Genomic DNA, 16931 nt, shown 5'->3' with positions numbered 1-16931 from the left:
TGCAAAATACCACCAACAGATAGGGCTAGATCTGTAACAAGCCTAGATACCCTCAGATATATTTGTTATTCACTGCAATAATGACATCTTCATTGATGGCCTGACAAACAAACAAGTTGACCAGGCCCTACCTAAGTTCATAGACACCATGGCATGTAGACTGAGCTCTCAAGTCCAGGGCTCAACAGTTGCAGTTCTTAGGAGCTGCCTGGCCAACAATCAGAGAAGTATTCTTTATAAAGTAAAAAAAAAAAAAAAAATTACCGTCCTTGGCAGCACTCACAAATAAGAAAAAACCTCAACAGCTAATGGCCTGTTTGGATATTAGAGATAGCATGTACCATGTCTGGGTATTCTTTTGGTCCATTTAATCACGATTACTCAAAAAGTGGCCACCTTTAAATGGGGCCCCCAATAACAACAGGCTCTAAAGGTCATACAACATGCAATGATATGAGTTCTGCCATTGGGGCCAAGGAAGCCTGCCAAAACTACAGATCTCAGTTACTCCTACCTATATAGATTGAATCTGTGATAATAAGGTGTTGTTACTTGGATGTGTTGATCCCTTGGGTTTTAAACATATAAATTACCTGAGGCAGCCAGTTTCACTCCCTTTAAATGGCAACTCTTGGCCTGCTTTTGGGACCTGATGAAAACAGAAAACCTGACTGCTGAAGTGCTCTATGTGACCTTAAAACCTAAGCTGCCTATCCTTATGTGGGTACTCACTAATTCTGTTAATAAAACAAATTCAGCAAAGCTCTGTCATTAAATAAAAATGATATATCTAAGAGGGAGCCTGATTGGGGGCCCAAGGGGTTAATTGACTCCACAAACAAGTATCTATTTTGCTGGAGGGAACTAGTGACCCAAGGGGGATACTTCCTTCCCAGTCTTTACTAAATGGGTCTCACAGTTCAAAGATGTTCCTGCAGATGGTATGGCTTGGTTTACAGATAGATCCTTGAAACTAAAGTCCAATAGGACACTGCGGCTATCTGCCCCAAGGATGGCCACCTTTTGAGACCAGATGAGAACACTCTGTCAATGGGCAGAACTCCGTACAATAATCATGTCTATATGGGCCATTCCAACAGCAAATCCCTCCTACATATTTGCAGACTCATGGGCCTTACAGATGGGCTAATCATGTAGTCCAGTGCCTAATGGATTAATAATTAGACCATGAAAGGCTTTCCTATGTGGAACAAAAACTGTGGTAATACCTTGCAAAGAAAGGAGAGATGGACCTTTCAAGTTCACTGTTACTCCCAAGCAAAATGTAGGATAATAAAGCGATAAATGGTCGGCTCAATACCTATGAAACATAGCACTTCAATGCGTATTAGAAAATACTAAGTCCAGGCGCAGTTGCTCACAACTGTGGTCCCAACTGTTAGGGAGGCTGATGGGGGAGGATCACTTGAACCCAGGAGGTGGAGGCTGCAGTGAGCCATGATCATGCCACTGCACTCCAGCCTTGGTGACAGAATGAGACCCTGTTTCAAACAGAGAAGAAAAACACTGAGTTTGCGGGTGGGTGGAGAACTAGGCAGATGCCTGATTAGGCTGTGCCTCTGAAATCCTAATATCAGTATACCTAACCATTCTTTTTATTTTTTCCCACTGGAACACACTCCCCAGGGATGGTTTGTGGTCTGTGTTGCAGTGGCACCAGCAGTAGGGTCTCTGATTCAGACCTGAAGGTAATACTACCTTCAGGTGCTTCCCTTTTGTGTACTCTGTGGGGATGACAGAAGGAGTGATAGAATATTGAGACACTAGGATTCCCCTGGTTGTGTCTGGAACTCCCAATTCCTCCATATAGGTGGGCTATATTTTAGGATATGACGAATTTATTCAGAATGTGACCTCCTTCCCTGAGTTGGATGATTAGGGCTGAAAGGTTAGGGTTAAGCAATGGGACAGTGGATCCTCATGAAAATTGTAGCCTTAGGACACAGACAAAGAGCCTGGGTAGCTGTATTTGAGTAAGTGTCATCCCAGGTCATTGGAAAAGAGTGTCTTTGGCCTCAGGAGGTTATGCAGAGGGGATGGGTTGGGAATATTAATCTTTCCTCTTCTCATTCCTGCTTTGCCTGGCATGACAACACTGATGAGAATCAGCACACTTTTGGTGAGAAGTGGCAAGCTCAATGTATGCAGGATTTGCCGCCCCACAATGAAATCTGTTTCATCCCACACTCCCATTATAGTGGCTTGGCCAGTGCACAATGACTTGAACTTTCTCCCAGCCATCCAAGACCAACAAAATGCACTGAACTCACTAGCCAAGGTGTTAATGGACAACTGAATAGTGCTTGATTATTTGCTGGCAGAATAGGGTGATTTTGTGTTATTGCCAACACCTCTTGCTGTGTATATATCAATAATTCAGGGAGGGTAAAAACTGAGTTGGAGAAGATCCACATTCAGGGAGACAGTTAACATCTATACACTCACAGTTCCTTGGACTCACATTAATCTCTTTATTTGGCTTGATCCAGGCACTTGGGGTTCCTGGTTAAGTTCCTGGTTAAGCCCAAGTGCCTGTTTCTCCAGTAACCCAGATGGAATGCTGTCTCAAAATAACAGAGAGTCTCTGAGAGAAAACTACATCCATAATGGGTTGTTCAGGGGCCCCACAAGAACCAACTTCACCTCCAAATCCTGGTCAGGTTTTGGTCCTACCAAATTTGATATGCGTTACCTGCTATGTCATCATCCAGGTATGGATTAGGAGTTGGACTGTTGGGAAAGACAGTTCTGCGCAGGCTGTTGACCCTTGCATGGCCGCATGAGAGTGTCCCTCAGGTCTGAAACATATTTTTATATGGAGAAAAGGGGTTCTAACGACCTTTGCTAGGCATATCTCCTTATTTGGGAGTATCTTTCACTATTCTGGTCATCATGTGTAGTTCTTTATTCTACTTAAAGAATGTACATCATGACAGCTGGCCAGCCCTACTGCTCTATCTGTTCCCAGTGAAAAGGGAACAGGGTCCTTCACATATAGCACAACAGGGATGTGTGAAGACTATCACCCTATGTCAGCTGTCAGGCAAGACCTGCTCCCATGGTGGACCAATGCACACTATTAAAACTGACCTTTCTCTCTTCTCTAGGTGAGTGAAGCATTGTTTCTTTCAGTGCCTTTGTGAGTCATGTCTTTCTTAGTGACTCTAATACCTACAAATTACATAGTGGGTTGACATCCTGATGCTGCTGCTCCTGATGGTAAGCAGCAGGTGTCACTTGCTTGATAGCAGGAAGTATAAGTCCAGAAAATACAGATCCTGACTTACTTGTATTTTCTTAAATGATTATGGGGCAAGGTCATCATCTGACAAAGGAAAATTGGCAGTGTAAGAGAAAAGATAATGTGAAATTGTCATTATGGAAAAGAGAAAAGCAGGCAGACTAGGGAAGTAAAGTAGGATTGCTTGGCAGTGTGGAGTGTTCATGAAATTTATGGCCATAAATGTAATGTGAGTAAAGTTTACACTTTCTTTTTCTATAGCTATTCAGACACTTGGGTACAGGTGTTGGAGTATGTGGGATTAATTAGGGTTAAAGCTTTGTCAGGTAAGATAAGGAAGAAAGGGCTGGGGGAGTTAAGGGCTTTTTCAAGGAAATGATTTTAGCAGTGAACAAAAATATAAACTGGGTAAGGGAATGCTTTATAGTGAGAAAGGGATGGTGTTCATGGACTGAAGATTTCATTAAGATCAAAGAAGAGCATCTGTGCAAAGACTAGAAGTGATAGGAAATGGGCAGGCTAGAGAATAAGGTTCTGGAATTTGAGATTTTGGAGGTAGTATAGTTGTTGTTAAAGACAGAGTCAAAGTATTACCATGGCAGTGAGTGGGTGGTTGAGACAGAGTGGTAAGTTGATCATTGGAAGGAAGAATCACTGGAGGTTGAGGAGCTGAGAGTCTAAATTGTCAGATGGATCATCGCTGTGGATGTTGACAACATTACTCATGTTGATAGGAGTAGTGGTACAAGTAGACTATAAGACAGGTGCCAGAGTCATTAGTGAATGAAGGTTATAGCCTAGGAGTTTGGCAGATGACAGCAACAAGGAGAAGAAGCTAGTGCTAAAATATCCTGGTCCATGTCAAAGATTATGGGGCTTTGTAAAAGGGGAGTTAGGATCAGGTTTGGGAGCCACAATGAAAAGCAAAAGAAGTACCTCTCCACCTCCAGATCTGAGTTCTGTGGGTGATTCATTTTGGGACATTTAAAGTTTGAAATGTCTGGAGATATTCAATATTAAATACCAAACATGCAGTTGGATATACAAGCCTGAAATTTGGAAGAAAGGTGAAAGGTGAATGAATTTGGGATTTATATTAGAAATGCATCATTTTTGGCCACCTAGCATCCACAGTGATTCTTCTCTTTTTCAAGTTGTCTGATTTTTTGGTGTGGATTTACCCTTCATTTTTTCTCAGCTTATATCTACTTACTTTACCCTAATTCCTCAGGTAGGCCCTGATTGACTTAATCACTCAACAGATCCTATCACTTGGCTACAGTAATTGGTCTGCTGTGGTAGACACAACTCACTTTGAGAGGCAGACTGGACATTTTTGCCTAACTGTTGGGAAAAAGAAACTTTCTTTTGTCTATTGCACATTAAGCATGGAGGATGTGAAATCTGCGAGTGTTGCAACCTTCTTGTACCCGTAAGAGGAGAATCTGTTCTATTCGAGAATTAAGTCAGCACTCAGAGGAAGAGAGAATAGCTAAGTTTCGAGGTGGAGAGAACCGAGTTGTAAGCATAGCATTTGAACTTGATTGATTCCAGTGGCACTGGAGTTTAGCCATTCCTTAGTAGAAATCAGTCAGTGTGGAAGAGGGATACACAGGATATGGATACTGAACAGCATGAATACTGAAAGGTCTGATGCATCAGAGCCATTATTGTAACAATCTCTGACAACCTGCTTCTACTAATTCTTAGACCCCTTGGAGTTCATCCGTGGTGCAAAGGAATAAATCAGTCTCACTTTACCCCATACAAAAAAAAAAAAAAAAAAAAAATCAGCTATGCTAATTATCTTACATTTCCATTCAAGATCAACTCCTCAACATTTTCCACCGTGCTTTATGCTGCAGGAAGCTGACCTAGATGAACAGCACCAATGAGTTCCCTTGTCTTCTGGTTTCCCATTGGTTTGGGCCAATAGGAAGTGGCAGCAGGATATTAGAGGGAGGAGGGAGTTGCTGTTGAACATCCATCAAAGGGAAGTTTCTGGCAAGGTGGCCATCTCATACCTTTCCCCCTTTTTCCTGCACCTTCAGGCCCAGGAGTAAAGCTCACCTAGGCCCAGGATACTATTACTATTTTTTTCTTTACAGCAGAAACTAAAGGCTAACCGAGTTACTATTCTCTTTTTTCCCTACACCTTACTCACCTTGTAAACAGCCTCTTTACTGAACTTTTCTCAAGTTACCCATGTTTTCTGTTGGGACTCTAATATTTACCTGAAGAACAAGTTTTGTTTTGTTTTGTTTCTCTTTTTTTGAGATGGAGTCTCACTTTGTTGCCAGGCTGGAGTGCAGTGGCGCTTGGCACAATCTTGGCTCACGGCAACCTCTGCCTCCCGGGTTCAAGCAATTCTCCTGCCTCAGCCTCCTGAGTAACTGGGACTACAGGTGCCTGCCACCACGCCCAGCTAATTTCTGTATTTTTAGTAGAGATGGGGTTTCACCGTCTTGGCTAGCCTGATCTATGAACTACTGACCTTGTGATCCACCCACCTTGGCCTCCCAAAGTGCTGGGATTACAGGTGTGAGCCACCGCGCCTGGCCAAATGAACTAGTTTTAAGTACCCTTAAAAGCATACATGCACTCATGTACATAATAAAGTATATCCTTGTCTTGTCAGCTTGGCCAATTTGAGTTAATCTTTTCAGTTTCTGTATACCAGCTTGACCTCATGGTTGATGCATATATAATATATTCTTTTTTTTTGAGATGGAATTTCGCTCTTATTACCCAGGCTGGAGTGCAATGGCGCGATCTCGGCTCACTGCAACCTCCGTCTCCTGGGTTTAAGCAATTCTCCTGCCTCAGCCTCCCAAGTAGCTGGGACTACAGGCGTGCGCCACCACGCCCAGCTAATTTTTTTGTATTTTTGGTAGAGACAGGGTTTCACCATGTTGACCAGTATGATCTCGATCTCTTGACCTCATGATCCACCCGCCTCGGCCTCCCAAAGTGCTGGAATTATAGGCATGAGCCACCATGCCTGGCCAATGCATATATTTTTAACCCCATCTTCCAATGTTATGCAACATTGTCTGAATGAAAGCTGTCTTTCAATCTGTCCTTGGGTAGCACCTTATATCTGCCCATTCTCCTGGAGCTTCTCACAAGTCAGTTATAAGCAGTATTAAATAAAATGTTCAGATCATTCTTAAGCACTGATTAGAATGGCTACTAGCAAATGATTGCTTACAAAGTGGCTGGGAATGCTTATAGTAACCAAATTTTATACCTTGTTGAATTCTATACATCCTAGAATTTTCAATCCCTAAAATAAGGTTTGCAAGCAGATGTTATATTGACCCTTTCACCCCTTAGCTTTACAATATATGACAATGTGTTATGTATTTTGGGCTGAGCTCCGATTTAGAGAGTTTCATAATTATTTAAAAGATAAACAGAAAACAAACAGTTACTATGGTTTACTCAAAGATATCTTAAGAGGATGTAGTCATGGCAATAGTTATGTACATAATTAAAGTAATTTTTTAATACACTAAAATGTTTTGGCCAGGCGCGGTGGCTTACGCCTGTATCCCAGCACTTTGGGAGGCCAAGGCAGGTAGATCACAAGGTCAGGAGTTTGAGAGCAGACTGGCCAAGTTGGTGAAATCGCGTCTCTACTAAAAATACAAAAAAAATTTAGCCAGGCGCGGTGGTGGGCACCTGTAATTCCAGCTACTCGGGAGGCTGAGGCAGGAGAATTGCTTGAACCCGGGAGGCAGAGGTTGCAGTGAGCCAACATTGTGCCACTGCACTCTAGCCTCGGCAACAGAGCAATACTGCATCTCAAAAAAAAAAAAAATTTTTTTTTGTCATCCATTTTTATCATGCAGCCATTGTGATGACTATATTTTCTAAGTACTTTATAATTAAAAAGAATTATAAGCTATTATGTACCAAATGTCGAGAATGGATAGTTAATTTCTTTACAAAAATTATAGTGGAGTTGGAAATGGGCTATAGTGTGTGGCTGCCTAAAGATGTATTTGTCACTTTACTCTTGTCACACTGGTGCTTACTTTCCTGTTATGTTCTGTATGGCTTATTTCAGGTACATGGAAGAACTTGTATGTACTATGACAAGACAATGAATCAAGGAAACTTTTAGCTCAGAAATGTGACTTAATAGCCTGTCGTTAAGAGAATTTTCTAAGCTCATGTTGTGTGAATGATTAGAGTGTGTCAACTTTGTGAAATAATTATACAATGAGGGGTTTTAAATAAAAGGAAACTCAGAATTTCTTTCTGGAAGATACTTATGTATAAGAAAAGAACATGTGAGCTGGACATGTTGACTCACACCTGTAATCCCACCTACTTAGGAGGCTGAAGCAGGAAGATTGCCTGAGCCCAAGAGTTTGAGGCTGCAGTGAGCTGAAATCATGCCAGTGCACTTTTAAGAAAATTATAATACTATGTAATATCTAGTTCAAATTCATACTTCTCAATTGTCTACAAAATTTTTTTTTTTCACTGTTCAAGGTTTATTGGGGGTTTTAGTTGGTCTAACACTTGGATAGTTGGTTGCATTGTTTATATGTAGATCTTATTATATTGCATGGTAATGTACACTACTGATATATATAGTTCACAAAATAAGATCCTTTGGAACAAGACATGCGATATTGGATCTATACACTGAATGCCAGGATGTGACTGACTGGGAAAAAATGTTGGACTAGGCATGTTCAGTGAAGGAGCCAGGAAGTTATATAACAAATGAACATCTCTCTGGCTCAAGGGGCAACTGCAGCATGTGCAGCATTGGCAGTGGTGCCTCAGAGGTGGCAGAACTATTTCACACTAACCAGTTTAGGACTACACAAGGTTACCACCATCCAGCATCAGAATATAGCTGTAGGACTTTACAAACCATTCCTATTTCTAACTTCTGGATTTGATGTTTTTCCCAATCCATCTTAAAATATTACTGCTTTAATCACAGATCAGATAAAAAGGACAACATGCACAACCTCCAACAAAAATCCTGTTGTAGCCTAGACAGTGAAATGGTATGACATCAGAAGACTTTAAAATTGCAGCTCTTTTTTTTTTTTTTTGAGATGGAGTTTCGCTCTTGTTACCCAGGCTGGAATGCAATGGCACGATCTCGGCTCACCGCAACCTCCGTCTCCTGGGTTCAAGCAATTCTCCTGCCTCAGCCTCCCAAGTAGCTGGGACTACAGGCGTGCACCACAGTGCCCAGCTAATTTTTTTATTTTTAGTAGAGACGGGGTTTCACCATGTTGACCAGGATGGTCTGATCTCTTGACCTCGTGATCCACCCATCTCGGCCTCCCAAAGTGCTGGGATTATAGGCGTGAGCCACCGTGCGTGGCCCAAAATTGCAGCTCTTTTTGGATCCCCCAAAGTGTATCTGCACTCTTCTTCAAATGGGCCTCTTCCTCAGGAGTCAGAGTCACCTTCACAACATCTGAGATTCCATGCTGTCCCAAAATGCAAGGAACACTAAGGAAGACATCATCCTTTATTCCATAGAGACCCTTAATCATGGTGGAAATTGGGTGCACCTGCCTAATATTCTTCATTATAGTCTCTGCCAAATCTGCCACAGACAGTCCAATGGCCCAGGATGTGTAGCCTTTGAGTTTAATCACCTCATAAGCACTCTCAACCAGCTGCTTGTGAACCTCTTTCCACTCTTCCTTATCGGTATCAGTCCCTAAATCTGGGTGCAGAGTCTTCAGGGAGACACCAGCAACATTCACTTCACTCGATACAGGCACACTGGAATCTCCATGTTCCCCAAGGACCCACCCATGACAGCTTAATGGGTGAACTCCCAGCCTTTCCCCCATCATAAGGTAACGGAATCGGGCAGAATCCACATTTCAACCACTTCCAATAACATGGTTTTTGGGAAAGCCACTTATCTTCCAAGCCACATAGGTCAAGATATCCACTGGATTTGAAACAGTAAGCAACTTGCAGTTTGGGCTGTATTTTACAACATTAGGAATGATGAATTTAAAGATGTTCATGTTACGCTGGACCAAATTAAGACAGCTTTCTCCCTCTTGCTGACTTGCCCCAGCCGTAATAATGACCAGCTTGGAGTTTGCAGTTATGTTATAGTCTTTGCCAGAGACAATCTTTGGTGTTCTAAGGAAAAGGCTGCCATGTTGGAGATCCATCATCTCTCCCTTCAATTTGTCTTCAATGACATCAACAAGAGCAAGTTCATCTGCCAAGTCCTTCATTAAGATACTTATGGCATAGGCCATACCAACAGCACCAACCCCAACAACTGTATTCTTATTCTGGGGGTCTGTTCTTCCTTTAGAAGATTATGAATCAGCTGATCCTTGAGAGTTGCCATTTTGGACTTGGAACCAAAAGGAACCAGGAATGCACATCGGGCGAGCGTTGGGGGCACACAGCAGTGGGATCCGGACTCAGCGGCAGCTGCTCTAACCCAAAATGTTTTTTTAACTGATTTTTTCAGCCAGAATTTACCAAGCTTCATTCACTGTATTTTGTTTTTGTATCTCTTTAGTCTATTTTAATTCACAGAGGCTTTCTAATGGCCTCAGAAGTATAAATTGTAGCTGATATTTGATGTGTATCCCCCAGGAATGCAGTTTGTACATAAAGTCTCTTGGTATAATGATTGATGAATCTTTGGATTTACTGAAACTCTTTCCAAATATGTTGATTTACAATGTATCCTCCCTCCCTCCCTCCCTCCCTTTCTTCCTTTTTTCCTTCCTTTTTGAAACAGGGTCTCACTCTGTCACCTAGGCTGGAGTGCACTGAGTGGTACCATCATGCCCACTGCAACCTGAAACTCCTGGGCTCAAGTGATCCTCCCACCTCAGCCTCCTGAGTAGCTGTGACTACAGGCACATACCACCATGATTGGCTAATTTTTATATTTTCTGTAGAGACAGGATTTTGCCATGTTGCCCAGGTTGGTGTTGAATGCCTGAGCTCAAGTGATCTACCTGCCTCAGCCCCACAAGGTGCTGTGATTACAGGCCTGAGTCACCACGCCTAGTCTAGAGGAGAATCTTAGAACATACATGTTGAAATATTTAGAGGTGATGTCTAAACCTTACTTCATAATGTCTAAAACTCACTTCATGATATCTGTACCTCACTTTCAAATGGTTCAGACAAATATATATATGTCACATATTTATTTTATTTCTATGTATAATATATGGCAAATAGTTCAGCAATGTATATGTGTATATGTGTGCAGGCACACTTACATATATGTATGTATTTTACCATGTTCTCTCTTACCTCCTACACACACACACACACACTCTTGTTGGTTCTGTTTCTCCGAAGAGCCTTAATCAGTACATATGGATTATTTTATTGCTCTTTGCTATTCTTTCTTCAATTACTTGCTCTTACTGGGAAATTTAGCCTTTGTCTGTTATTCTTAACTCTTTCAAAACTCTGGAAATCAAGTGTTGTATTCTCTTTTTTTTTTTTTTTTTTAAAGATGGGGTTTCTCCATGATGGCCAGGCTGGTCTTGAACTCCTGACCTCAGGTGATCCACCCACCTTGGCCTCCCAAAGTGCTAGGATTACAGGTGTGAGCCACCGCGCCCGGCAAGTGTTGTATTCTTATGGAGCTCCTTTAAATTCTTTAATGTCTGTGACGGTTAGGAATTTTGGTCCAAAATATTGGCATACAAAGAGTGTCACATTCCTTCATTTCTTTAAGAATCAAATCTGCTTTAAGCTTCCACCTGTAACATGGCACTCAGCTCTGGGATCTCCTTACTCATTCTATTTGTTTATATAAGAATATCAGTCTTATCAGAAAACTAGGGGGAGAGATTAGGTTGTTAATCCAAGGTGATTGCTAGCATTACTGAAAATTCTACTACCTGATGCAGCTTTTCTGAAGCTGGTCCTCTACTTTAAGTCAGTTTTTCTTTTTTCGAAATGAGTCAGGTGCATTTCACAATGACCATAGGTTTTGTGGTCAGCTGGAAACCTCTTGGTTCAAGAGGTAGCTGGGGAAGGGGAAGTCCAGTAGCATAGGAGGAATATCAAACATCAGGCCTGATATGGTTTGGATCTGTGTCCCCAGCCAAATCTCATGTTCAATTGTAATCCCCAAAGTTGGAAGTTGGGCCTGGTGGGAGGTGATTGAATCATGGAGGCAGTTTCTCATGGTTGAACACTATTCCCCTTGGACCTGTCATAAAGATAGTGAGTTCTTGTGATACCTGGTCTTTTAAAAGTGTGTAGCACCACCCTCTTCTCTTTATGCTCCATCCATGTAAGACATGATTATTTCCCCTTTACCTTGCACCCTGATTGTAAGCTTTCTAAGGCCTTCCCAGGAGTAGAAGCTGCTATGCTTCCTGTACAGCCTGAAGGACTATGAGCCAATTAAATTTATTTTTCAGGCTGGGTGTGGTGGCTCATGCTTATAATCCCAGCACTTTGGGAGGCCAAGGTGGGTGGATCACTTGAGGTCGGGAGTTTGAGGCCAGCCTGGCCAACCTGGTGAAACCCTGTCTCTACTAAAAAATACAAAACAAATTAGCCTTGCATGGTGGCAGACACTTGTAATCCCAGCTACTTGGGAGGCTGTGGCAGGAGAATCACTTGAACCTGGGAGGTGGAGGTTGTGGTGAGCTATTATGCCATTGCACTCTAGCCTGGTTGAAAGAGTGAGACTCTGTCTCAGAAAAACAAAAAAAAACTTATTTAAAGATATAAATTACCCAGTCTCAGGTATTTTTTTAACAGCAGTGTGAGAATGCACTAATACAAGGTCCAAGGGGCAAGTTCATTATTAATTAATAAGTAATATAAGGAATCATCAGTTTGCTCTCTGGCTTGTGGGTCACCTCTTTTTCTTGGTTCAGATGGTTTTTTAGCTTCCTTTTCTTTATCTACATGTCCCTTAAATGTAGGCATTTTCTATTGTCTGTTCTTGGTTCTCTTCTCTTCTTATACTACGCACTCATTCTGAGTAATTTAATTTACTCAGAAAGAGTGCATAGTATAAGAAGAGTACCTCTTGTGTGCCAGGCACTGTTCTAGGAGCAGGGGTTACAACAGTGAATAGGTCAGACAAGTCCTTGCTGTCATAACACTTTTGTTTTAGTGGAAGACAGAAAAAGTAAATAAGGAAGGTAATTTTGGATAATGATAAGTACTAGGAAAAATATAAAACAGGAAGATATAATAGAGAATGGATTTGAGAGATCACAGAAGCCCTCTTCATATAAGATGTGGGGTAAAATTGCTCTAAACAAAAGAAACAATGTGAAGTCCCCAGAAAGAGGGAAGAGTTAATGCAAAATAGTTAGTATACTCAAGAAACAGAAAGGAAGCTAATGTGACTGCACTACCTTTAAAAAGGTAAAGAATGACCAGGTACAGTCCTCATGCCTGTAATCCCAGCACTTTGGGAGGCTGAGGCAGGAGGATTGCTTGAGTCCAGTGTCATGGGATCCTTGGGGTGCCACTTTGCCAACTGGAAACCTCTGTGGCTGGCAGTGCCTTCTGCCTGAGTATTGCTCATGCCCACTGGGCTCTTTTGGCCCACTTGGCCTGGCAGCCTGTGCTTGACTTGTGCTATTGGCCTGGATCCCATATCTGCCAAGGGTGAGCCAGGCATGGAGCAGCCAGGGGCGTGTGAGTGAGTGAGCATGGGGCCCAGCAACTGCACATAGACAGGCATGCTGTCTGCTGTGGTGGGGCAGGCAGTTCCAGGTGCTGACACGGTGCTGACTGTGTGAGGCTGCAGCTGGATCAGATGTACTGCATGTGGTTTCCACTGCAGGCACCATGTCTGGATGAGGGGAACATGGTGGTGCTCAGAAGCATGGAGATCCCAGGAACTGTAGAACCCCAAAGAGTATGTCACAGTTCTGGCTTGGGGAGCCCCTAGGTCTGAGCTCCCTGAAGGGCTGCAGCTTTTCTCTCCTTGTCACCTGCAACAAATGAGGTTGGCAAATGAGGGTGCATATTTCAGCCCTGTTTTTGTTACAGCTCTTTTAGTCCTGCCATTTGGCTTGTTCAGAGAGTTCTTGTCCCATTTCCAGGAAGAAAGAGGTATGTGGATAACTGGAGGGTAAGCAAGGTGGAGAGGAGCTTCATAGAGTGACAGAACAGCTCTCAGGAGACCAAGGTGGGTAGCTCCTTTCCACAGGCAGGTTGTCCTGATGAGTGTCCAGCTCTGAGTGGAGAAGAGGCCCACGGTGGGTAGCTCCTTTCTATAGGCAAGTTGTCCTGACAAGTCCAGCTCTCAGCAGAGAGGAGACCCACGGTGGGTAGCTCCTTTCTGCAGGTTGGTTGTCCCGATTAGTTGAGGAGACCCATAACTCCTTCCCTCAGCTGGTAGCCCCAAGGTCTGTTTAAAGCTGGAAGAGTCTGGGGTTTTTATGGGCTCAGAAGGGAGGAAGTGCCTGTTGATTGGTCCATGGGGTGGCCATGGGCAGGCCTAGAAAAAGCACCACACATTCTAACTCTGGGCCACAGACTCCACCCAGAACTGGCAGCCCAGTCTCCAGGCATCAGACTGTTCCTGGCTTGAAGGTGGGGTTTCACTGAGGACGTGCCCCTTTCTACTTAGGAGCCTGTCTGCCTTCTGCTGCCATCAACATACCATCCACTGTGCCCAGGCTGTTCATGCCTGGGGGTGCTTGCAGGCCCATGCTGAGCTGCCCTCAGCCCCCACTCAACCTCCTTCCTGAGCTTGTCAGTGCCCATAGTCAGAAGGGGACTGAGGTGGCAGGTGGCTGGTGTTCAGCACCACCTTGAGTGTGTGCACATCCAGCTGGGTTGTGACAGCACCCAGGCTCAGTCACAACTTTGCTCTGCCCTGGAGCAGGTGCAGGTAGTGGGGAGAGGCCATAGAGCAGGAGCAGGCACTTCTGAGTCTGTTGGGGCAGGGGGATTTCCTGAGCCCTTGAGTGCAGGGATGCTTGGGCCTGGAGCCATCACTGGGCAGCCACAGCTGCACCCAGGAGTGAGGGGCTCCTGTCCTGCTGACTTGGTAGGGGGCAGGCTCTTGTCTGTTCCTGGCACCTGCCAGATCTTTGCAGTGTGTAGCCCTGGTCATGCCTCTCCTGCTGCAGAGATGTCCTCTGAACAGCCACTCCAGATAGGTCACTGCTGCCATCACCAGGAGTGTAAGACCAGCCTGGGCAATACAGTGAGACCCTGTTCTATATAAAAAAAAAAGCAGAGAATGGAAGAATATGACATTAGAAGGAAGGAATTTTGATTTTGTTCAGATTGTGATGGAAAGTCATTGGAAAGTTTCAGGCACAGGAACAGCATAATGTGATTTAAATTTAAACATTTATTTTTATTCTAAATCATTTTTATTGCCCAACATATTACAGACAGAAAACTGTATTCAATGTATACATTAATGAATTATTAAAAGTTGAACATTCTTCTGACTCTTACCTAGGCCAAGATATAGAATTTGGCAGCCAGTTCAGGTGCCTTCTGTGTACCTCAGTGGAATCACAAACTCCTTCCTACTGCTGTGGTCTGAACGTTGATGTCCCCCTGTATTAGTCCATTTTCATGCTGCTGATAAAGACACACCTGAGACTGGGAAGAAAAAGAGATTTAATTGGGCTTAGAGTTCCATATGGCTGGGGAAGCCTCAGAATCATAATGGGAGGTTAAAGGCACTTCTTACATGGCAATGGCAAGAGAAAATGAGGAAGAAGAAAAAGGAGAAACCCCTGATAAACCCATCAGATTTCATGAGACTTATTCACTATCACAAGAATAGCACAGGAAAGACCAGTCCCCATGATTCAGTTACCTCCCCCGAGTCCCTTGGTCCCTCCCGCAACATGTGGGAATTCTGGGAGATATAATTCAAGTTGAGATTTGGGTGGGGACACAGCCAAACAATGTCACCCTTCAAAATTCATGTGTTGAAACTTAAGTCACCCTTCAAAATTCATGTGTTGAAACTTAATCACCAATGTGATATATTAAGAGGTGGAGACGTGGGGGAAGTGATTATGCCATGAGGGCTCTGCTTCCTTCATCTTCTTTTTTTGTTTTTCCTCATATTTTGTTTGTTGAGGAAATTGAGTCATTTGATTTATTGTTTCTCACAGTTTTGATTTTACAGATTTTATCTTCATAATATTGTATTTATTTATTTATTTTTGAGACGGAGTCTTGCATTGTCACCCAGGCTGGAGTGTGGTGGCACGATCTCGGCTCACTGCAACCTCTGCCTCCCAGGTTCTAGTGATTCTCATGCCTCAGCCTACCAAGTAGCTATGATTACAGGGATGTGCCACCAAACCCAGCTAATTTTTGTATTTTTGGTAGAAACGGGATTTCACCATGTTGGCCAGGCTGGTCTCAAACACCTGACCTCAAGTGATCCACCTGCCTTGGCCTCCTAAAGTGCTGGAATTACAGGTGTGAACCACTGAGCCCAGCCTATTTTTTTTTTTTTTTTTTGTGGGACAGAGTCGCTCTGTCACCCAGCCTGAAGTGCAGTGATGCAATCTTGGCTCACTACAACCTCTGCCTCCTGGGTTCAACTAATTCTGGTCCTTAGCCTCACAAGTAACTGCAATTACAGGTTTGTGCCACCACGCCTGCCTAATTTTTGTATTTTTAGTAGGGACAGGGTTTTGCCATGTTGGACAGGCTGGTCTTGAACTTCTGGACACAAGTGATCTGCCCACCTCAACTTCCTGAAGTGCTGGGATTACAGGTGTGAGCCACCATGCCCAGCCTCATAATATTTTAACACATTCTTCAGCCTTCTATACTTTCAGTACATTGAATCTATAATCTTACTGTGATTCAGGAGACACATAATATCTGGCTGTCTTTCTTTCTGCTAGCTGACTTTGAAACTCAATGCCTATGAATTTAATTCTTTAGGAATTTCAAAGCTATAATCTCTAAATCAATTATTTCTCCTTATTTGCTGGAATACTTCAATAAAGTATTTTCTCTAATCTTAGCTTGGTTGCTCTGTGGCAAAGTATATATATATATACACACACACAAGCACACACACACACACACACACATACATATGTACATGTTATGGACTGAGTTGTGCCCCCCAAAAATTCACATGCTGAAACTTTAACCCTCAATGTGGCTATATTTGGAGACAGGGCCTTTAAGGAGGTTATAAGGGTGGGACTCTAATCTAATTGAGCTAGTGTACTTATAAGAAGATGAAGAGATATCAGAGTTCTCTCTGTCTGCTTGCACACACAGAGAAGAGGCCATGTAAGGACACAGAGAGGAGGAGGCACCATCTGGAAGCCAAGGAGACAAGACTGACAAGAAACCAACCCTGATGGCACTTTAATCTTGGATGTCAGCCTCCAGAACTGTGAGAAATGAATTTCTTTTTGTAGAGCCAGGGTCTTACTATGTTACCCAGGCTGGTCTCAAATTCCTGGCTTCAAGCGATCATCCTGCCTTGGCCTCCCAAAGTACTGGGATTACAAGAGTGAGTCACCACACCTGGCTCCTAAAATAAATTTCTCTTGTTTAAGCCACCCAGTCTATGATATTTTATTATGGCAGCCAAAGCCAACTAATATAATATATATATATATCTGTTTGTGTGTGTGAATACATACATAATAAAATACCTCATGAGTTCATATTGATACTTCCAATTTAAATTCCA

The 16931-nt window shown here is 43.0% G+C and overlaps 1 long non-coding RNA gene and 1 pseudogene across 2 annotated transcripts in view; one reads left to right on the top strand and one right to left on the bottom strand.

Annotated features, from left to right (window-relative positions):
* LOC105728432 (uncharacterized) overlaps positions 1–16931 on the top strand; it is a 37104-nt gene that overhangs the window by 6208 nt on the left and 13965 nt on the right. Inside the window, exon 1 of one of the 2 annotated variants that reach the window (XR_001110019.2) lies at positions 16524–16628. The exons of the other annotated variant lie outside the window; for it this stretch is intronic. This is a non-coding gene — a long non-coding RNA (uncharacterized LOC105728432). Of the gene's footprint in view, positions 1–16523; positions 16629–16931 lie in introns of those variants that run through there. 2 annotated transcript variants of the gene reach the window in all.
* On the bottom strand, positions 8219–9623 carry LOC105728464 (L-lactate dehydrogenase A chain-like; annotated as a pseudogene).

Source organism: Aotus nancymaae, unplaced genomic scaffold (assembly GCF_030222135.1).
Source record: "Aotus nancymaae isolate 86718 unplaced genomic scaffold, 86718_ANA_hifiasm-v0.15.2.pri h1tg000040l, whole genome shotgun sequence".
Lineage (NCBI taxonomy): Eukaryota > Metazoa > Chordata > Mammalia > Primates > Aotidae > Aotus > Aotus nancymaae.
Note: the sequence above shows the minus strand (reverse complement) of the source record. Positions and strands in the feature narration are given on the sequence as shown.